The 22,893-nt window shown below is 50.5% G+C and overlaps 1 long non-coding RNA gene across 1 annotated transcript in view; it reads left to right on the top strand.

The window, feature by feature from the left end:
• The first annotated feature begins 9,176 nt into the window (after positions 1 to 9,176).
• LOC142008470 (uncharacterized) overlaps positions 9,177 to 22,893 on the top strand; it is a 59,012-nt gene continuing 45,295 nt past the window's right edge. The window contains exon 1 of the long non-coding RNA XR_012644154.1: positions 9,177 to 9,286. This is a non-coding gene — a long non-coding RNA (uncharacterized LOC142008470). The remainder of the gene's footprint in view (positions 9,287 to 22,893) is intronic.

Raw genomic sequence — 22,893 nt, 5'->3', positions numbered from 1 at the left:
AACTGGTAACTGTGTTATGTGCACAACCAAAACTGCAACCAATATACAAAGTGGGACAACTATATACAAGGGGAACAACTATACACAAGGGGGCCAACTATATACAAATGGGGGCCCAGCGGATGGCTCGGCTGTCGGCCCATCAGTCTGGGGTGGGTGTAGAGGGGCACAACCCCCAGTGGGTACGGGTCGTGACCCTTCCCCCCTTGTTCATCATCCCCGGCATGGCTGGCTGGGGGCCGGGAGGACCGGCAGGTATAGCTGGGATGCCTCCACCAGCTGGTCTTCAGCCCCAGTGGGCTCTGGTCCTGGGGGGCTGGCAGGTGGCATGGCAGGCGACGCAGCAGGTGGGGTGCCAGGCGGCGAGGCAGGAGGCGCAGCAGGTGGGGCGGCAGGTGGGGGTGGCATGGCAGGCAGCGCGGCAGGGGGCGAGGCAGGTGGGGGGCAGGGGTGGCATCCGGTGGAGCAGCGGAGAGGGTGGCATGAGCGGGTGGGAGCCAGGTGACAGCCTTTCGGATTGACCCATGAATTCCTACCATGCCGCCCAGCACTGGGTGGACTCCTTGCGATCGAACCTCAGGCTGTCCTTGGCCACCTCCGTCTGCTGCTGGAGAGCCGCCAGGAGCTGGGGGGTGCATGGGGGCCATCCTCTGGGTCCGGTGGTGGCATGCCCGTCTCGCTGGCCTTGGGGGTGTCCCTGGGCACTGGTGGTGGCTGACCTCTGGAGGGCTCTCAGGGACCACGGAGGGTGCCTGGCTGCCTGGGGTCTCGGATGGTGCAGCTGCAGAGAGGGAGAGAGGGAGGGGAAGGCTGTTAGTACTGTGCCCTGGCCTGTGGCCTGTTCCACCCGCCCCGCCCCATTAGGTTCTGTGTCTCCATCCCCGTTGGTGGCTGTGATGTCCCTGTTGGGTGTCCCCATTGCATGGTCCCCCTCCCCCGGGGTTAGGGCACAGTGCTGTCCATGGGTGTGGGTGCTGATGGGTACTGATGGCCATGCCACCATCCTGTGACGTTGTGGCTGGGCAGTTGTGGGTTGGGGTCCGCTGGGGGGTGTGTGAGGCTCCCGGTCGTGTCTGGTGCCCCTGCCCCATGGTCCGGGGGGTGTGTGTGCCCTGTGGGGTACATACCTGACCGTCCATTGCCATGGTCGGGGGAACCCCGGTGGGCGGACGCCCAGCTGGTGCTCTGGGAGGGGAGGTCTATGAGGAGCCCCCCCTGCTCGCTGCTGGACCCCTCCTCCGCTGTCCTGAGGGGGCGCTCCTTGGGTGGGCCCCGGGGTGCAGGACTGGCCTCCAGGCCAGACTCCGGCTCTGAGGCCTGCTGGGGCTCGTCGGCCGTGATGTCAAGGGTGGCTGGAGGGGCCCGGGGGGAGGAGGTGTCCCAGGGGCCCAGGATGGCCCTGAGCTCCCTGTGATAGGGGCAAGCGGCATGGGCGGCCCCAGACTGGCTGGCCAAGTCCCAGGCCCAGGCGTACCCCTGCCGCAACTCCTTCACCTTGCTCCAGATGTGATCCAGAGTGCAGGCAGGCTGACCCCAGGTGGCCAGGCCCTCGGCCAGTTGGGCAAACACTTCCGCATTCCGCCACTTGCTCCCCATCACGTGGAGCACCTCCTCCTCACCCCAGAGCCCCAGCAGGTCTTGGAGCTCGGTCTCCGACCAGGAGGGACCCTGCCTCTTTTTGGCCCCCCCCATTTGGCTGCTGGGGGTGCCTGGGTCTTCTCAGGGGGAGAGCCCAGGGGGTGCTCTGGGGCTGGCTGGATGCCATGGCGCTGGGTGGGATGTTCAGGGTCTGTAGAGGGCGTGCAGGGCTAGCACATGTGTGTGCTGCTGCCTGCACGCTCTCAGCTTCCTGCCACAGGAAATCCAGGTCCATGGTGCTTTAAGGACTGCTGCATGCGGGGACCATAGAGCCCCACAGGGGCTGGACAGAACGTCTCAACCCCTCAGCTGATTGCTGCCATGGAGGACCCGGCTATTTCAAAGTAGCAGGACATGGATTGTCTACACACACCCGATTTCGATGTTGAACATCAAAGTAGGGCGCTATTCCCATCTTCGGATGGGAATAGCGATTTCGATGTCTCGCTGCCTAACGTCGATTTCAACATCAAAATAGCGCACGGTGCGTGTAGATGCGACGCGTGCTATTTCGACGTTGTGCCGGCTGCTTCGAAGTAGCCGGCTAGTGTGGACGCACCCCATGTGACAGAACATTACATTGTGAACGAGGAGGGGAGTGGTTGACTATGACTCTTCTTCCAGAGCTATACGTGACTTTTCCTGGGCTAGATCTTGAAGTGTCATGAAGGTTGGGACTGAGATTCTGCACTTAATGCAGTATATCAGGGAGATGCCCATTGGCCCTCAGAGCATAGCTCTTGAAATCCCTTAAAGTCAGAGTAATAGTTTACTGGTGGGTTATGCAAATGAGGCTGCCCAAGCCTACTCCCTCAATAATCCCGGTACTTATGCTCAGGAGCTGTGGTGCCATTCAAAGAAAGCAAATTAACTTTGTTTTTGCCAGGCCCTAACTGGGCTTATCCTTACTACATTCTGACGGCCAAAAATAATCAATAATCATGGTGGTGACTGCTGTAAGGCCATAGGGTTTTCTCCTACACATCCCCCCCCGCCCCCGCTGCAGTGCTTGAGCTCCTTAGAATCCTTTTGGGGGGAGCTGTTTCCTCAGGAACCCTTGCTGCAGATACAGTACACTAGAGTTTTGTCAAAACTTAATACCAATGTGCTTTTGAGGCAAGGTGACCAGCATGGGGAAGCTGCGCAATCAAGTGATGCGGCAGATCCCACCTTCATGGCCTTTAAAGCAACGTGTTCTTCCTTGGTTGAGTAGCTTTGTTTTCATGGCGGAAGAGTCTGAGAAGCATCAGATCGTTCCTGCTGCTGCTCCCTTCTTGCCGTCCTCATTATGATTCAGCCGACAAAGTGTTGTCCCAGCATGCCCCACAAACAAGCAAAAGCCCCCCTCCTCCAAAGTGTGACCTCCATCTGCCTTGTCCCAGCAGGAATCCAGCCCATTCATCTCTTTCCACATGCTCTTCATCTTGTAAAGCTTTTGTGGGTTAGTCAATGGCCAATTATTCACCATAGAAAAGGCAATGTGCATCTCTTCTGTGATTTACCCACTGTCTCCAAAGATAATTACAAAATACATTTGCTACTCAGAATGTATTATTTCCAGAGGATTTTATAGCTGAAATCAACACAAGCAAGTTATATTCTCCAGCAGAAGGTTTAATGAGAAACAGATTTAAGATCACGAGAGTTGTTAGTCCAGCTAGTGTCCCACAACAATGTTGCACAGTTTACAAAAATTCTGCATTGTGTAAAAAATCCAGATTGTACACTTTCTGGAAATGAATAGCTACAAATGCTAATGGCATATTGGGCTGCATTAGAAGGAGCCTTGGCAGCAGATCGAGGGAAGTGATTATTCCCATTTATTCGACACTGGTGAGGCCATATCTGGAGTACTGCATCTAGTTTTGGGCCTCTCCCTGGCCCCCTTCTTGGTCCCACCACTACAGATAGGATGGTGGCAGATGACAGAACAATGATATCAAGTTGCAGCTGGGGAGGTCAAGGTCGGATATTAGGAAAAATCTATCTCACTAGGAGGGTGGTGAAGCACTGGAATAGGTGACCTAGGGAGGTGGTGGAATCTCCATCCCTAGAGGTTTTTAAGTCCCAGCTTGATAAAGCCCTGGCTGGGATGATTTAGCTGGGGTTGATTCTGCTTTCAGCAGGGAGTTGAACTTGTTGATCTCGTGAGGTCTCTTGCAACCCTAGTGTTCCATGAATAGCTAAGAGACACAGCTCTTTCCCGACTGCCTGGGGACTCTCCTTTGGAGCGCAGAAGCAGGGAGAGAGCCTGGGGTAGCTGAGCGGGGATGCAACAGCAAAGCCAACACTTACAATGTTGCCACGAGTCCAGGACTTTTCTTGTTTTCCTTAAGTCACCGTCACCTTCAGGGTCATGTGATTTGTGAGACACTCAGGTTTTAGAGAACACACATGCACACAGACACACAAACAGAGCATTTCTAGCCCATACTAGTGCCGAGAAAAACTTGAAAACATGACCCCATAAGCTCTCCAAGCCAGAAGGCAACTAAAAAGAACCCAAACGTTTTTCAGGTGTTTAAAATTGAGATTGGGGCCTGACATGGTTTTTAGATGCTCGAGGATGGCAATGCTTGTGAGCATGGGGCAATTGGATAGATGGCAGGTATGTGTGAAGTGGCCATCCTTGGCCATCCCCACCTGGTTAGGATGGAGCTGAGGCAGACTCCTTCATATTCTCATCTCTGCTTCTGGCTTTTATTTTTCCAAGGCTTTTGCCCAGTAGGGGTGAAGAGAGAAGGGAGGAAGAGAAAGGACCTGGCCTTGTAACCCTGATGCCTCCTCCAGTTGCCCAGGACTTTGGTTGAAGATACAGACTCAATCCTAGTGGGTCTAGGGTACAGCATCAAGCTTAGTGGGACCATACTAAATCAAACCATCAGGGCTCCACCATCGACCATGGTACTACTCGCAGTTGCAAGGAGTGAGGGAAGTCGACCTCCCGCTGTGGGGATGGCAGGAAAAAATCAATGTAGGATACATTGACTCCAGCTATGCAATTCTTGTAGCTGGAATTGCATAACTTAAATGGATTTTTCCCTGTGGTGTAGACTTGGATTGATGCTGAAGATCCCATGGATGAACGTTGAAATCCCAGGCAAATTTCAGGCACACCACGTGGCAATGACACCATGTGAAAATAAGGAGCACTCTAACTTCCAAGGGCTCGTCTAAGCAATACATTTCATTTGCCCAGTTCCTCCAAGTTCTAGTGCTAGCTTTCAATTCCCACAGCAGGGAATCTCATTTACCATTGACCCAGCTGTGCTGCCTGCAGTACCTGGGCAAATAAACTTGGATAAGATGGAACAGGCGATGGCCTCCCAGAGTTAGGCCATCACCCAGCCACAGCAACTTTCACGTTAATTTTCTTAGCAAGTGCTGGTTCAGGATGGGAGGGAATCACAAGCTCTTCTTCATTCAGAGCTACAGGTCGTTGCTTTCTGAGAGACAGATACATGCAGGACGAGGCTGCAGTGACAGGGTGGGTGTGCACTCACCTCGCTGGTTCATCAGCGGAATGAGAAAAGTCCTCATGATTGCAACTGAACTTTTCAGTGGAGTGCTTGGCTGATGGAACTCAGAATAAGGCTGAAGGTCCCTACAGCCCTGCCTGTGGCGGCTTTGCTAGGGCAGAGGTCTGCAACCGAAATAGTAAGAAGAGCCATTTTTTCAAATTCGGTTACAAAATCAATACTTCAAGAGCCGCAATGCACGTGAATATGAGATCTCCTCCATAAATAATGTCAAACCATATTTTTGTACCCCCCATTATGAGAACAGCACACACTGAATTGTAATGCAATCCATGTAAATATTTAACCCTTTTCTGAGTCCTAGTAAGCTCCAAGATTAGTCCTATCTAGTGGCAATGAGTAGCAGATATTAACTGGGGATCCAAAGGGGGCGGGGTCAATTTAGGAGCATACAGTATAGTGGGGGTGAAAAAACCTTTCATGCTGGGCCTCACTTTTTGTCCCTGCAATTAGTGTCCCCCCTCCCCCCGGCAGCCTGTCCAGTGACCAAGAAGCGAGCAGTGGTCTCCTGTAAGTTACGCACTGCACTCCCTTGGCAATGGTGGGGACGAGGAGGGGAGCCAGCAGATCTGCAGGAGGGGAGGCTGATTGTACTGTGCCCCTATTAAGACATTTCATATCCCCTGAGGGGGGTGGACCACCCACTTTGTGCACCCCTGTTGTTAGCTATGTGTTTGTGCAGCTGCTCAAGAGAGATTCAGATGCTGCCCAGAGGATTAGTAGAGCACCCACAGCTAGATTTGAGTTTCTAATGGTGGCACACATTCGCACATCCTTCAGTGCACAGAAAAAAGATTATTCTGTACACGGACAGACAAAAATCTGCTCACAGGTGGAAAAAAATTAGAGGGAATATCGTGAACAGCTAATACTTAATTTGTGCCAGGACTTGCCAGAGCAAAAAAAGCAAAAGATGACCACACTCAACAGTCAGAGGCCTCACCTGAGGAGCAAACACCCTCTAAACTTTTCTTACCCTGGCTCAGAACCTCTGTTCCCCTCCACCGCCCTCCCACAGGGTATGCCTAGTCACAGGCACTGTAATGACCATCACACCCAAAACGTGTTGGGAGTAAGGGAACTTTGAAGTGCCCACGGCTATCCTGCTTGCCGGTACTTCGTAGTTAACAACTTTAAGTTGGAGTGGGGAGAGTTATGCTAATGAGGTGCTGCATATGCAGCACAGCACCTCATTCCTATTCACCAACCTGGATCGTTTACATGCCCCCTTTGAAAGGGGGTGGGGGTGGGGCTCGTGTAGACGAGCCCAAAGAGTTGCTGTCCCGACTATGAAAAGCCAGTGCAATTCATGCAATCAGGCAGCAGATGGCAGCTGTTCTCATGTTACCATCCACAGAACCGGGTGTAATTACATGGCCTGACCTAGTCATTCAACAACAATTTCTTGACAGATTTCATTAACCTGGTGCTCAGCAGAACTCCCCTTTCAGCAGAGCAAGGACGTAGCATGGTGGTGCCTCACGCCCTTACAGCAAGTCTCAGGAGGGAGGGGGGCTGAACTGCCCACTTCAACTGAAGTTTGTGGGCTTTCACATCTGTGTCAACCCAAGGAGCTCCTCTGAAGTCAGTGCTCTGACCAGCTGGGGCCTGAATGGCTTCTTGAGTCCTTAAGTGCCTGTGGAAGAACATTGGAAACCGCCTGTAAGAAACAGACACTGATACTGAGACGTTCACCCCAACATTGCTGGTATGGAACCCAGATACGCAGCCTGGTGTCTAGGAACGTCATATGAAAGTGGCCCTTCTCTCTGGCCCTCGCACCACAGTCATCCTGGTGGGATGTTTCGTGTTGGACAATAACCCCCGTGACACCTCCTCCCACATAAGGCTGTGGGCCTGCAAATGATCCCTTGCCTCTATCCCCACCCCCCAGGGGCTGAGCACCTGCCCACAATGTCCACAACATGCCGTAAGGCTGTACAACCTGGAGCACCACAGCAGGTGGTAGTGCTTGCCTCAGTTTCCCCTTCCTTCCAGGGTCCCTGGCATGGGGCCAGCATGCCCACCCCTCTCAGGGGTGGGTGATGGCCTCTGATGCCCCTTAGGGTAATCATCCCATGTGCACTCAATTGGCCGGAGTCAATGTCAGTGCTTCCTTCCCACAGGGCATCATGGCCCCGCAGCCAGAGTTATTATCAGTGCCCCCTTCTGGCGGGATAGCATGATCTCGAAGCCAGAGCAAATGTCAATGCTCCCTTCCTGCAGGGCAGCATTGCCTAGTGGCCAGAGCCAATGTCAATACTCTCTTCCTGAAGGGTAACATGGCCTAGCAGCCAGAGCCAATGTAACTGTGCCCCTGCTGCAGGGCAGTGTTGCCTAGCAGCCAGAGCCAATAACAATGCTCTCTTCCCACAAGACAGTGTTGCCTAGCAGCCAGAGTCACTAGCAATGGGTGGCATTCCCTTCCTGGGGTTGATGGAGTAGGGGGACTTGGGCTCCCCCTCTCCACCTGGTCCCAACCCAGGGCCCTGCCAAAGGTGGATTGGTCCACCATTAGCTCAGCATGGAATCCCTCTGGAACACATGGCTCTCCTGGTGTGCAACTCCCCACCCTGGGCTACTTCCTTACCAGGCAGGCCTCCTTGGCATGTCCCTCCAAACGGGCTTCCTCCTCTTGCTCCATTGGCAGATCCTCCTGAGGCGCTCCTATGACAACTCCTACCCTGCTGGCAGCCAGCCCCAGCCAAGTTGCTCTACAGTCCTTTATACCTGGCCTCAGCCCAGCAGGAGTGTGGGGCAGGGCCTCCTTGGCCAGGCGAACAAGGTTAATCATCTCAGCCCCAGTGCAGGGTTGGTACACCCCATCACAGCCCCTTGTAATCCTACAGAACCTTTCAGAGCATAAATAGCCCACTGTGGCCTTAATTTCTAACAGAACGGGCCCACGACCACAGTGCAATTTCCCCAGCGCAGTCCAAACACTAGTCACTCTTTCAAGCCTGCATAGTCCATCAAAACACCAAGTACAGCTCTGGCACCTACGCAAGTCATCGCAGGTGGGGTGCTTCTCTGCCCCTGTTTCATTGCCAGGCACAGTTCCAGCTCTGACCTAGACCTCAGGGGCTTGTCCCTCCATCATTCCTCAGCCTTCAGCCCTGGGGCTTCAGATCTGTGGCTCAGAGAACCAGCAGGTATCTCGCTCCGCTGCTGTCAGCCTTCAGCCGTCTTCCACTATGGCTTTTTGGCCTGGGAATGATGGTGGGTGGCCCCTGCTCCTGTCTTAGCTGCCTTCTGCTTTCACCAGCCTATCTGGCTCCACTGGTCCCAGGAAACTCTTCCCCCTGTGTCTTTCAGGGACATCCCGTCCCTGAAGCCGTCAGGCCAGCTCAGCTCTCCTCAGCTCTTGCTGCCCTCTGAGTTCTTGGGCTGTCTTCCGTTTATATCTCCTGGGGCAGCACTTCCTTCCTCTTCACACCAGAGCAGTGGGGCACCTGGCCTGGAACAGGAGCACTGGGCCTGATTTCACGTCAGGGGCCTGTTGCCCTGTTAAAACCACCAAGATAACTCATGTGTGATTTTAGTTTGGGGGTGGGGCAGAGATTGGCTCAGATGTTCAGTGCAGTCCTTTGTCATGGAGGAGTGGTAGGAAGAGGAGTGGTATGTACGTTCAGCTGATCACGCGCTCTCACTTTGGTGTGGTCCCTTGCAGCTTTATAGTGAGAGTGATGAATCATCTTGTTTCCAGCAGCTGGAAATATTTCAGGAATCTCAGACATCATCTCAGCTCTTCGCATGCTGGGGAAATCCCCACAGGCTAGCGAGGAGAGCTTCCTTCCTGAAAGGAGTCCATCACAGGTGTGGTATCCTTCCTAGAGCTGTGTGGCAATGAAAGCGGTAACCGCTCAGCATTTATGTATTGCACTGTGAAATCAATTGCATTTTCTCTCTACTGATGTCCCCAAGAAGTGACTAAACCAGCACCCCTAGCAACACTGATTCTTCCTCTGAGCTGCCTCGTGTATCCCTCCTTTTCCATGGTGTCTTTGGAGTCATGGCTTTGTCAAGTGGGTGATGAACCAACAATGAGCTTTCCAACGTGGGCTAATCCCAGAGCAAGACTCGTCTGAAGCTTGGTCTGCACTAGGCAGGTAAGTCGATTATAGATATGCAATTCTAGCTATGGCAACTAAGTAGTTAGAATCGATTTGTCTGCAATTGAGTTACCTGGCCGTCCTCACCAAGGAAAGTTGAGGGGAGAGAAATCACACTGACCTTTCATGAGGAGGACAGGGGTCAACTGCCAATGCCTGCTAGGCTGATTTTACGAATCTCCCCCAGGTGTGCAAAATCAAACCCCGGAAGAGCGATCCTGAGCAGGTCAGTCTTCTGGGTGCTGTAGATGTTGCCTCAGTGTGAAAACATTTGATGCTGATGTAATTTTGATGCAGAAGTCACTTTGTTTCAGAAAAAAGAAATTGAGAGGCACCAAAACATCCAAAAATGGCCAAAGTACTTGTCTTTGCATGATGAAAATACTCCTGCTTTGAAGACATTTGGAACTGTGCCAGATTCTAGCCGTTAAATGTAGCTATGAGTCAGATTTTTCCTGTCTCAGTTCTTACACTGTGCTCACTGCTTTAGTATGGGACTGTCTCATTCACCCTGAATAAGTGACATTGTCAAATGTGCCTGGTTCCAAAATCAAAACAAGGTTTGTCTGGAGCCAGTGACAATTTGGGAATCAGAAAATACCCTTTATGTTTGTAGAGTCACCATTGTTCTCTGGCGACGTTTGTGGTGTTGGTTCCCGGATATCCCCTTGCTTTGAACCGTGGGTATGAAAATAAATGTATCCTTTATCCTCTGTACAAGGAGGGCTTCAGTGGAGCCTCTCCTTCTGAAGCTCTCTGAACAGAAGTAAAAGTAAGTGCGTGCACCCTGGCACACAGCTCCAGCAATGGCTGGCTGAGCTGTGGCAAAAGCTAGCAGAGAGCTATTTAAAAAGCTGGCAGAGCCCCAGGTTGCAATAGGAGAGTGCCTGTGAGAAAGGTTGTTACCTTCACCCCTGTCCCTGAAAACAATCTTTTTTGGCGGGGTTGGGACCTCACTCCCTCCACTCCTTCCAGGGCCCCAACCAATTCCTAGCCATGAATAAATGTGTCATAGGCCGTTGAAATCTGGTCTCTCTCTCTCTCTGTGAAATAAGGTCTTTTGTGTGCTTCACCCCTATTCTGCACAGATTTTACTCAGGAGCCCAGAGTTTCTCAAACTGCGGGTCCTGACCAAAGAGGAGGTTTGGGGGTGGTCAAAAGGTTATTTTAGGGGTTTGCAATATTGCCAATTTTACTTCTCTGTTGCCTTCAGAACTGGGTGGCAAGAGACTGGTGGTTGTTGGCCAGAAACCCAGCCCTGAAAGTCCCTGTCCACAATAGCAGCACAAAAATAAGGGTTATCCAGTGGATAGTGACAGCTGCTTAGGCCCAGCTCCTCAGGCAGCAGCCCAGAACTAAGGGCGGCAGTACCCTGCCATGCCAACACTACTCTTGCCCAGCTCCTGGAAGAGGCTCTACCTTCAGACCTGCACTCCTGGCCTGGAGCTGCTGTTCTCCAGCTGTCCAGCTCTGAAGGCAATGCCACCTGCAGCATCAGTGCAGAAGTAAGCCTAGCAGCACTTCAACTTTCCTACTCCTCCTTTTTGGGTCAGGATCCCTATAATTACAACATTGAAATTTCAGACTTAAATAGCTGAAATTGTTCAGTTTATGAATTTTACAATCCTCTGACCACAAAGTTGACCCTGAATTTGGTAGAGCCCGAGTTATGTGGGAGCAGAAACCCCAGACACCGTGAAGACTCCAGAATCAGAACCCAGGAGGCAGTCCGTTAATTAAGCAGGTGGCAGGATATGATACAGCTCTTCCAAGCTCTATTGACTCCTGCCTGCTGATAGTGGTGGCTCTTTTCTTCCCCTTCAGTAAACTACATCTCCTAAAATGTATAGGGCCAAATTTCTACCTGGTGTTGGGTTCTACCCTAAAGCAGTCACACACTGACAATTTGAATGCTGTATAATTTTGTGCTCATATTTTTCTCACAATCCCTTGTAATGGTGTGTTCAGAAGTGGAAATAACTTAAAATTTCTTACAGGTACTGTCATATTACTACCTGGGCACCTGCCAGCTCTTTGAATAGCTCCCTGCTGGCTTTTACTGCAGCTCAGCCAGCTCTTGCCAGAACTGTGTATCACCTGTAGATGTGCTCCAGGGAGCTTGGGGCTTCCCGAAGCAAATTGGCTTGACCCAGAGCAGCAGGACTCTGAGCAGAAGGCTCATGGTCGTAGCTTAGGAGGGCCCATGCTAAAAGAAAAAAAATCACAGTTTCTTTAACCAGGCCCCAGGCTGTAGCTTCTTCACATGTGTGAAGAGCCAAAGTGGCTGCTGAGCATTCGCCCAGTGCAGTTGGAATCAATCAGGATTCAGATGAGCCCTCACACTAGCTGTTCTTTTGGCCATCTGCTTTCCTACATGCTCACACACAGAAGGGCCATCTGGAGTTTGGCTCACAAACCCTCATTCAGCAAGTTACTGCAAGACATTGCCTAACTCTAAGTGACTCATTCGGTAGAAGTCAGAGAGGGCCGTAGAGAGCAGTTACACACACAGTTACGTGCAGTATTTGTACAAAAATCAGAGTACAAAATCCGTTTAGGCAGAATATTGGGGTTAGTCCAGCAATAACCTTCCTCTCCTGAAACCGTGGAAGATATTATTAAGTTCTTGCAAAACTCAAGAAAATGCAGATGTGCACATTTCATAATAAAGTCTGTGGCAATGGGTTTGTTTGTTTCAGGGGGAGCGTAGCCCAAAGGAAGTCTTCTTGCGGTCTCCAGAAAATTCTCTCTCTCTGTAAACTGTTTGAATGAGTCATTTTCTCCTCAAGCAGGAGGAAACAGCAAACTTAGCAGATTCACCTACTTTGTTGTCCTTTTTGTGAGGCAGATCAGATGAACAAGGCTTAGAGGCTTTGTGTCGACAGCATGAGTACAGATGAAAACCAAACAGCTGAGCAAAAGAGAATCAGAACTAGGGCTGCAGTCAAGCCGTTCCAAAGGGGTGGCCTGTGCCACGTGAAAAACTTCCAGGAAAGACTTGTACAGAAACCGAAACACTTGTTGACTTCGTGCCTGTTGCATCGTTTCTGTTCTCTCTGATGGGCGATAGATATACACCTTCCTCTCTTTCTGTGATGTGGGGCAGGGTCACTTGTTTTTCATGTAACTGTGCTGAAAGAAATACTGTTTCATGCAGCTGGGCAAAGCTGACCTGGGCCAGAATTGTGAAGCCAATGTCTTTCAAACAGGGATATCACTGTATTATCCTCAAGGCATTTTACGTTCACCCTCACCACATGGCAGGTACCAACATGGACTCATTTTGCTTGAATTGGTCCACATTTTATTTTAATACTAGTACCTCCTGCTTCAGTAGCTTCTGTCCTCAAAAGATCTCCAAACATCTTCATGCATTAGGGGGAAAAGCCCCAAAACCTCCCTGTGAAGTTGGAAAGTGTTATTAGTCTCTTTTTATGGAGGGGAAATGGGGGTTAAGAGCAATGAAGTGGCATGATCAAGGTCATCCCACACACACTGAGGGAAGGGGGTGCAGTGCAGACCTGCCATGCTTAATTAAGGTGCTGTGTAGACACAGGGCAATAGTGACCCAGTGTGGGTTGCCACTGGAACTGGTGCAATCCCACCCATTCCACAGAATCATAGACTCCTAGGGCTGGAAGGGACCTCAGGAGGTCATCAAGTCCAGCCCCTCGCCTAAAGCAGGACCATCTCTAACTAAATCACCTCAGCCAGGACTTTGACAAGCTGGGACTTAAAAACCAATAGGGATGGAGATTCCACCACCTCTCCAGGTAACACACTCCAGTGCTTCACCACCCTCCTGGCGAAACAGTTTTTCCTAATATCCATCCTAGACCTTGCCTACTGCAGCTTGAGACCCTTGCTCCTCGTTCTGCTATCTGTCACCACTGAGAACAGCTTCTCTCCATCCTCTTTAGAGCCCCCCCTTCAGGAAGTTGAGGACTGCTATCAAATCCTGCTCACTCTTCTCTTCTGCAAACTAAATAACCTGAAATCCCTCAGGCTCTCCTCATATGTCATGTGCTCCAGCCGCCTAATTGTTCTGGTTGCCCTCCACTGGGTCTTCTCCAAACTGTCCACATCCTTTCTATACTGGGGCCCCCAGAACTAGATGCAGTACCCAGGTGTGGCCTCACCAGTGCCAAATAAGATCTGTTCCCAGTGATTTAGTTCTGTAACGTAGCAGTTCTCAAACTTTGTCCCATGGAGCACTTCACAGTGGTCGGCAGAAAGCTGGCTGGTCACATCATTCTGGCTCTTTCTTCCTTGTTTCAGCTTCTAAAAATGCAGCAAATACTTTTTGGCCATCAAAGTAGTTGCTGTTGTTGCCATCGGGATTTGGGGTAATCAAAAATGTGAGGAGAAAAGTCCTAAGGCTCTCTTACCATTAAGACATTGTGTAGAAGTCAGAGAACTCCTACTCTAGTATGGATACAAAGACTACATCTACACTACAGAGATCTTTTGAAAGAAGGTCATCCAGAAGATCTCTTTTGAAATAACTTCTTTCGAAAGAGTGCATCCACACACAAAAAAGCGGATCAAAAGAGTGATCTATTCTTTCAAAAGGAGCATCCACACATTCCTCATTCTTTTGAAACAACAAGCCAGGGATCGAATAATCAGGCCCCATGTGGATAGCTCTTTCAAAAAAAAGGACCTGTGGTGTATCTACACACATTTTCTTTTGAAAGAAGCTTTTGAAAGGGGGCGCTTTTCCTGAACCGTGAAAGGAAGAGCGATTTTGAAAGGAGCACCACATTTTTTTGCTTTACTTTCAAAAGAACACTTCTTCTGTGTGTTTGTCTTTCAAAACTCTCAGTCTGAGCTTTCAAACTCTCAGTGTGATTAGGGACAGCAGAAAGAGAAACTGTGTTTGTCAGAAAGCATAGGAAGAAGTAAGAGACATTTGAGAAACTTTAAATGATGTAGCAAAAACACACAGCCATTCTGGGCCAGAATGAAGGAAGGAACTTGGGAATCTTGGTAGATGCACTTTCGGAGAAGCTTCAGCAGCTACCTTTGAATGGGTACTAGTTCTGGAGATGGAGCAAATAATGGCAGCGGTGAGATAAAAGTTGAGGCCTAAACCAAGAATTTACAGATCTTAATGTGAGGAAGGATTGTCTTGTGCAGGGGTCGGCAATTTGTGGCTTCGGAGCTGCATGCATCTCTTTAAGGAGTCATTTGCAGCTCCAGACACTGCTGCTGCTGACTCCTCTGTGGCTCTTTACTGCGCCACTCTGACAAGACTCCCTTGGGCAAGGCCTGGCCATAGAGCTTGCCTCAGGTGTGCTCCACACTCTGCTGGAAAGTTGCTAACCCTGGGATGCGAGAGAAGTCTGGGGGGTACATGCGCCCGAACTGCATGTGGCTTTTTGCATAATAAAAAGCTCGGCGCTGAGGGAGCCTCCCATCCCAACACTTTGGCTGTGGCCACACTTGTCCAAAACTTCGAAATGGCCACACAAATGGTCATTTTGAAGATTACTAATGAGGCGCTGAACTGAATATTCAGCGCCTCATTAGCATTAGGACACTTTCGGCTGTGGTGCTTCAACAGTGCTGCTTTCGAACGCTTGCGGCTCAGCGCAGCTACACGGGGGTCCTTTTTGAAAGGACTCCACACCTTTCAAAATCCCCTTGTTCTCCTCAGCTGAGAGGAATAAGAGGATTTCAGAAAGTGCGGGGTCCTTTCGAAAAGGACCCCCGTGTACCTGTGCCAAGCCATGAGAGTTGGAAAGCGGCGCTTTCGAAGCACCACAGCCGAAAGTGTCCTAATGCTAATGAGGTGCTGAATATTGAATTCAGTGCCTCATTAATAATCTTCAAAATGGCCATTTGCATGGCCATTTCAAAGTTTTCATAGAATCATAGAATGCTAGGACTGGAAGGGGCCTTGAGAGGCCATCAAGTCCAGCCCCCTGCCCTCATGGCAGGACCAAGTACTGTCTAAACCACCCCGATAGACATTTATCTAACCTGTTCTTAAATATCTCCAGAGATGGAGATTCCACAACCTCCCTAGGCAATTTATTCCAGTGTTTGACCACCCTGACAGTTAGGAACTTTTTCCTAATGTCCAACCTAAGCCTCCCTTGCTGCAGTTTAAGCCCATTGCTTCTTGTTTTATCCTCAGAGGCCAAGAAGAACAAATTTTCTCCCTCCTCCTTACGACACCCTTTTAGATAATTGAAAACCACTATCATGTCCCCACTTAATCTTCATTTTTCCAAACTAAACAAGCCCAATTCTTTCAGCCTTTCTTCATAGGTCATGTTCTCTAAACCTTTGACCATTCTTGTTGCTCTTTTCTGGACCCTTTCCAATTTCTCCACATCTTTCTTGAAATGCAGCACCCAGAACTGGACACAATACTCCAACTGAGGCCTAATCAGCGCAGAGTAGAGGGGAAGAATCACTTCTCATGTCTTGTTCACAACACAGCTGTTAATGCATCCCAGAATCATATTTAACTTGTGGTCCACTATAACTCCTAGATCCCTTTCTGCCATACTCCTTCCTAGACAGTTGCTTCCCATTCTGTATGTGTGAAACTGATTGTTCCTTCCTAAGTGGAGCACTTTGCATTTGTCTTTATTAAACTTCATCCTGTTTACCTCAGACCATTTCTCCAATTTGTCCAGATCATTTTAAATTTTGAGCCTATCCTCCAAAGCAGTTGCAACCCTTCCTAGCTTGGTATCATCTGCAAACGTAATAAGCGTACTTTCTATGCCAATATCTAAATCATTGATGAAAATATTGAACAGAACCGGTCCCAAGACAGACCCCTGCGGAACCTCACTTGTTATACCTTTCCAGCAGGATTGAGAACCATTGATAACTACTCTCTGAGGATGGTTATCCAGCCACTTTTGCACCCACCTTTTAGCTCCATCTAAGTTGTATTTGCCTAGTTTATTGATAAGAATATCATGCAAGACCGTATCAAATGCCTTACTAAAAACTAGGTATACCATGTCCACTGCTTCTCCCTTATCCATAAGGCTCGTTATCCTATCAAAGAAAGCTATTAGGTTGGTTTGACATGATTTGTTCTTTGATTTGTTTTGGCCAAGTGTGGCCACAGCCTTCAAGGGAGAAGTGTGTGACAGCAGTGATGGTGATGGCAGCAGCTCCAGTGAGTCGCTGGTTTTGGATTACAGCAGAGAGGAGGGAAATGGGGGTGCCTGGCTCTGGAGGAGAAGGGGGATTGGATTAAAGTGGGAGGGGCTGAGAATACTTACAATTCTGTTTTTAAAAAGTGGTACTTTATTAAAAAAGGTTGAGAAACACTGGTGTGGAGGTTCGAGAACAACAAGAAGTCTTGTGGCACCTTATAGACTAGCATATTTTGGAGCATAAGCTTTCATGGGCAAAGACCCGCTTCATCAGATGCATGAGTTGGGGAGTGGTTTCAGAGGGGTATTTTAATCCATGGTTAATGGAGTCAAATTTGCAAATAAATTGCAGCTCAGAGATTTGTCTCTCCATTTGATTTTTGAAATTTTTTTTTTCAGGACTGTCACCCTTAAATCTGCAACTGAGGCTACGTCTACATGTGCAGCCAACATCGAAATAGTCTATTTCGATGAATAACATCTACACGTCCTCCAGGGCCGGCAACGTCGATGTTCAACTTCGACGTTGCTCAGCCCAACATCGAAATAGGCGCAGCGAGGGAACGTCTACACGTCAAAGTAGCACACATCGAAATAGGGATGCCAGGCACAGCTGCAGACAGGGTCACAGGGCGGACTCAACAGCCAGCCGCTCCCTTAAAGGGCCCCTCCCAGACACAGTTGCACTAAACAACACAAGATACACAGAGCTGAGAACTGGTTGCAGACCCTGTGCCTGCAGCATAGATCCCCAGCTGCCGCAGAAGCAGCCAGAAGCCCTGGGCTAAGGGCTGCTGCCCACGGTGACCATAGAGCCCCGCAGGGGCTGGAGAGAGAGCATCTCTCAACCCCCCAGCTGATGGCCGCCATGGAGGACCCAGCAATTTCGACGTTGCGGGACGCGGATCGTCTACACGGTCCCTACTTCGGCGTTGAACGTCGAAGTAGGGCGCTATTCCTATCTCCTCATGAGGTTAGCGACTTCGACGTCTCGCAGCCTAACGTCGAAGTTGGTGCCGCTACTTCGAAGTAGCGTGCACGTGTAGACGCAGCTTGAGTGTCCAGGGAGACTGAAGTTTTCTCCCACAGGCTTCTGTACATTACCATTCCTGATGTCTGATTTATGCCCATTTATTCTTTTACAGAGAGACCGTCCAGTTTGGCCAATCTAAATTGCAGTGGGGCATTGCTGGCACATGATGACATATATTATATTAGTAGATGTGCAGGTAAAGGAGCCCCTGATGGTATAGTTGGTGTTAGGTCCTGTGATGATGTCACTGGTGTCGATATGTGAGCAGAGTTGGCAGCGAGGACTGTTTCAGGGGCTGGTTCCAGGCCTAGAGTCACTGGTTTGTGATTTGTATTGGCTGGTGAGGATTTGTTTAAGGTTGGCAGGCTGTCTATAGGCAAGGACAGGCCTGCCTTCCAAGGTCTGTGAGAGTGAAAGATCATTGTTCAGGGTGGGTTGCAGGTTGATGCAAACATTGTTCCTTCCTGCTTAACAGCCTGTACCCCAGTGCAGAGTTTTCCTCATTTGCTCTGCAATCCAGGGGTGAAAATAACTTGAAATTTTGAACTGGTACAAATCATTGTGGGTGCGCTGTTCTTAAAATGAGGGTTACAAAAAGTACGGTTTGACATTATTTATTAAGGACGTCTCGTATTCACATGCATTCCGGCTCTTGAAGTACTGATTTTGTAACCAAATTTGAAAAAGTGGTTCTTAGCAATTTTGGTTGTGGACCTCTGGTCTTGTGGATAAACTACAGGATGGGAGCAAGGAGATCAGGATTCTATTGTTGCCACTATCTTCCTGGGAAACCTGGGACAAGTCGCTCTACCCTGCTCCCCCATTTGTAAATGGGTGACAATAGTACTGGCCTCCCTCACAGAGGATGTGGGGAGATTTAATTATCATTATTCATAATTGCATTTCACTCATGGGGAACATCTGAGAATCTAAAATCAAGAAATGGACAAAGTAGAATTTGGTTGCAGACATCTGACAGAGGCTGTGCCGACACGGGAGCCCACCATCGAAAGAGCAAAATCGAAATTCAGAAATCAATGTACTGTCTTGCGAAAGACCATGACCACACGGCAAAGGCGGATCACAGTTCCAACCCACGCTTTTGAAGACCCTGTTCCATTATTTTGAAAGAGAGCATCCACATGTGTACAAGCCCTCTTTCGAAAGAAGGGAGGTGGAGATGCTGCGGACGGGGTTGCATGGCCGCCAAGCCCTTCCGGAGCCCGCAGCCAGCCGTCGCCTTAGAGGGCCCCCCTTCACCTCCCCAGCCCTGCATTAGCCAAGGCCTGCCGAGCTGCCAGGAGCAACGCAGGACCCCAGCGCAGCAGCACCATGGCCGACAACACCCTGCTCCTCGCACTGGATGCGGACATTGTGGGCACTGTTGCCCACATCGTCTGCATGGTCACCGCAGCCGACCCCTCCTCCTTGGGAGACAGAACAGCCCCCCTGAGGACACAGAGCATGCCCAGCCTGCACCCCACCCCCTGGCACCCCAGCACCTGTGGAGCCACCCCAGCAGCACGGACTGGTGGGAGCGACTGGTTCTGGGGCAGTGGGATGATGTCACCTGGCTCCGGAACTTTCGGATGAGCCGGGACACTTCCAGGAGCTGTGTCACTGGATGGCACCTGCATTGAGGCATCAGGAAACCACCATGTGGCCTGCGCTTCCCATCGAGAAGCGAGTCGCAATTGTGGTATGGAAACTGGCCACCCCAGACTCCTACTGCTCAGTGGGCCACCAGTTCAGGGTGGGCAAGGCCACTGTCAGAGCAGTGCTCATGGAGGTAAGCCTGGCCTGGGGCACACTCCCAACATGGGAAGGGGGGAGGGGGCCCATGGTCACAGGGACCCCTCTGGGGTCGCTGGCCGGGAGGGTTGGGAGGGGTGTCGCTGGCTGGGGGCGGTGGGAGAGGGTTGCCAGCTGGGAACACCCCGCCACACCCTCACAAGAGTGCATGGCCTTCCTCCCTGCAGGTTGTCTGTGCTCTGAACGCCATGCTTCTGCACCGACTTGTCTGCGTCAGGGACCTGGACGCCATCGTTGAGGGTTTCTCCTCATTGGGGTTCCTGAACTGCTTTGGTGCCCTGGACGGGATGTACATCCCCATCCGTGTCCTACCACACAGCGCCGGCCGCTATATCAACCAGAAGGGCTACCACTCGGTGGTCCCCCAGGCCCTGGTGGACCACAAAGGCTGGTTCATGGACTTCTACATGGGCTGGTCAGGGTGATGGATAGAATGTCAGTCTCTGAGCAGAACCTCATCCTCTATTCCCCCCAGGATCCTGACCCCTGAGGCCCCACCTCCCCCGACTCCCCCAGGGTTTGGCCATGGTGGGCATGGCATACCTGTGGCATCAAGTGCATATGGGCTTCCCCTCCCCCCGGCTGTGGGCTGGACCACGGGCATCCCATTGGGCAACTGGGTGCCTGGAACTGTCCATGGGTCCAGGTGCTGGGTGGCACTGGCAGGTGCAGAGGGTGTTTTCGGGGCTGTGGCCAGCCGGGGTGTGTGGCTCTGGGCCTCTGGGCCTATGCCTGGTCCACTGGCAGGGGTGCTACCCCCGCCCTGCCTGCAGGGGTGCTGGCCCCACTGTGCACTTACTGGAGGGGACCTCGAGGATCTCCAGGGACGCCTGGCTCCCCGTGGCACGGCTGGACGACTGAGGGGACATCGATTATGAGGTCGGTCTCCTCGCTGGACCAGTCCTGGCTGGTGTCTGCCCCCTGGCCTGGGCTGGCTGGTCCTGGCTTCTGCAGCTCCTCCGGCTTGGGCTGGTCTGCCGAGCTGTCCAGGACCACTTTCAGTGGGGAGCTGTTCCAAGGCTCCAGGATGCTGTGGAGCTCCCTATAGTAGGGACAGGTGGAGGGGCCTGCCCCTGAGCGCCCAGCCTCATCCCAGACCCGGGCATAGCCCTACTGGAGCTCCTTAACTTTCCTCTGGACTTGCTCCGGGTTCCGCTCCGGATGGCCTTGTCTGGTCAGTTCCCGGGCGAGGTGGGCAAAGGGAGCAGCTTTCTTCCGCTTAACCTCTGTCTCCCAGAGGACCTACTCTTCCCTCCAGAGGCCCAGGAGGTCTCTGAGTTCACGGTCTGTCCAGGAGGGGACCCTTTTCTTTTTTTCAGGGACGGACCCTTGGGAACCCTGTGGGGGCTCTGATGGGGGGCCCTGGGGCTCAGGAGACTGCCAGGCACTGGCCATGTGCCTATAGTTGTTGTCAGGGGTGGCTGAGAGGGTGTGCTGCCTGGAGCTCATGCTTTCACAGCTTGCCGGCTCTCAGCTTCCTGCCACGGGGTTTCTGGGTCCGTGTGGCTTTAAGAGAGGCTGGACGCACAGGTCATAGAGCTCCACTTGGCGGGGCAGGGCATCTCCGTGTTCAGACTAGGCGCTGTCGTGGAGGACTCCTCTTTCGAAAGAATGGGCTGTGGTGTGTCTACATGTGCCTTCTTTCGATGCCATTTTTCGATGGGTGGTGCTTTTCCCATGTGGGATCGGGGTCCAGCTTTTGATGTCTGGGCTGCGTTCCTTCGATTTCACATTGAAAGAGCGCATGGCACGTGTAGACGCTCCCTTCGTTCCTCTGAAAGAGGGCTGGTCTTTTCGAAACACTGTGCACGTATAGACACACCCAGAATGCTGAACTAGCAGCTTCTTTTAAGTTCACCTTTTGCTATGTTCAGAGGATGTTGTTAGTGTGACATTTGCCAGGGGGTTTTTCTGCTGGCAGCAGATTCCATAGTCACAGATTTTCTGTGGCAGAAACAAAAAGTGAAATATTGAATACTGTACTCCTAGCTTCCAACTTCAAGGGAGTTTCGCTTCAAAAACAGTTTTGTCACATGAAATGTTAGCAGACTGTTTGTGCTAAGGGAAACAGAGATACTTGCCTACTTGGAAGAGGATAATAAAGTAAATAGCAGCATTCCCAGTTGATTGGTGTTGCTATCACAGTTATAGTAATGAGGGCCTGACAATCAGGCTTGGTGTAAGGCTAAGTCCTAGAACAACAGTCAATGTTTTGAGACAACAAGAAGTCCTGTGGCACCTTACAGACTAACTGATATTTTGGAGCATAAGGTTTCGTGGGTAAAGTCTTTAAGGCACCACAGGACTTCTTGTTGTTCTCAAAGATACAGACTAACATGGCTGCCTCTGTGATACTAGTCAATGCTTTGTTAACATACTGCAAAGCTAAAGGCCTCAAGCCTGAACAATGAAGTGTTAAAGCAAAAACTGAGCTAGGTAGATTCTGCTCACAGGAATGCAGCAAGAAACAGGGCTGATAAGTCACAGGGTCTAAAAGTTCATAAAACACCTAGAACCACCGAGCACCAGTTGCTCAGTGATACACATAAACACATCCTGTTTGGCACCATGCATCCCCCTACCCTCCCTATAGGTAACAGCTTAGCACCAGGTACATTCTGACCCAAGTTCAGGAACAGGTCGTAATGTCAACATGATGGATAGTGTTTTGATGGTACCACCACTATCCTCCCAGTTAATGGGTAGGTCTAGTTACATTTGGGGATATCGGTATATTACAATGAAGGGGTTGTACCTGGATATGTAATGTGTATGTAACTTGTTTGTACCTGAGTATGAAAGTGTATGTCATGCTGAATGTACCGCACAGTTTAGGGGACACAAGTGGGGCACTCTGACCTCCTGAAAATATACTAAAGCCATTGTTGCGGTGTATGAAAGCACCAACATGAAACTGTAGACACCTAATGTAGGTATCTGGGGGAGTTGGAGGCCATATGTCAATGACAATAAAACCTGGTTCCAGCGCCTTTGTACCTTACTTCGTTTGTGGTTGTTGGGGGCTCTCTGAGGTCCGTAGTGTCAGCTAACTGCAGGGTTTATACTGCTGTCCAAAGAGAGCACACACACACGGCCAAGGTGATTAACATCAAAGGAAGAAGATTGGATGTCTGAGTACTGTTCTGGGAAAGATGCCCTACTACAGCAGTGTACTCAGGGTCAGCAAATGAATAGGGTGGAGGTTGCTCCAGCCATCAGTACCATGGGATAGCTGGTTTTAAAGCTGCATTATGTGGAAAAGAAAGAACTCTGTGCAAAAAACATTCTAACTTTTAATCCCACACAAGCCCCCCAGAGCCTCTGTAGCAGACCAGTATCCTTCTGCCTGAACCTATGACATGACTGAATATTTTTTATCAGATGTCTACAGTATGAACTACTGGGATGCTTTTATGCCCAAGATTTGGTAGGAAATTACAGCTATCCACGCTGCACAGAAGAAGATAAAGTGCCATTCTAGGAATACAAATCCATCAAGATTAATACATTTTGCAATTATTGTTTTTAGTTAAAAATTACCCTCTGACTTAGATGCTTTTTCTCTTCATTTTAAGAACTGAACACTGGACTGCCAACTTGTCTCCGAAAGCAATCTTGACAAAATCACTTGT

Source organism: Carettochelys insculpta, chromosome 2 (genome assembly GCF_033958435.1).
Source record: "Carettochelys insculpta isolate YL-2023 chromosome 2, ASM3395843v1, whole genome shotgun sequence".
NCBI lineage: Eukaryota > Metazoa > Chordata > Testudines > Carettochelyidae > Carettochelys > Carettochelys insculpta.
This window is presented reverse-complemented; position numbering and strand designations above follow the sequence as displayed.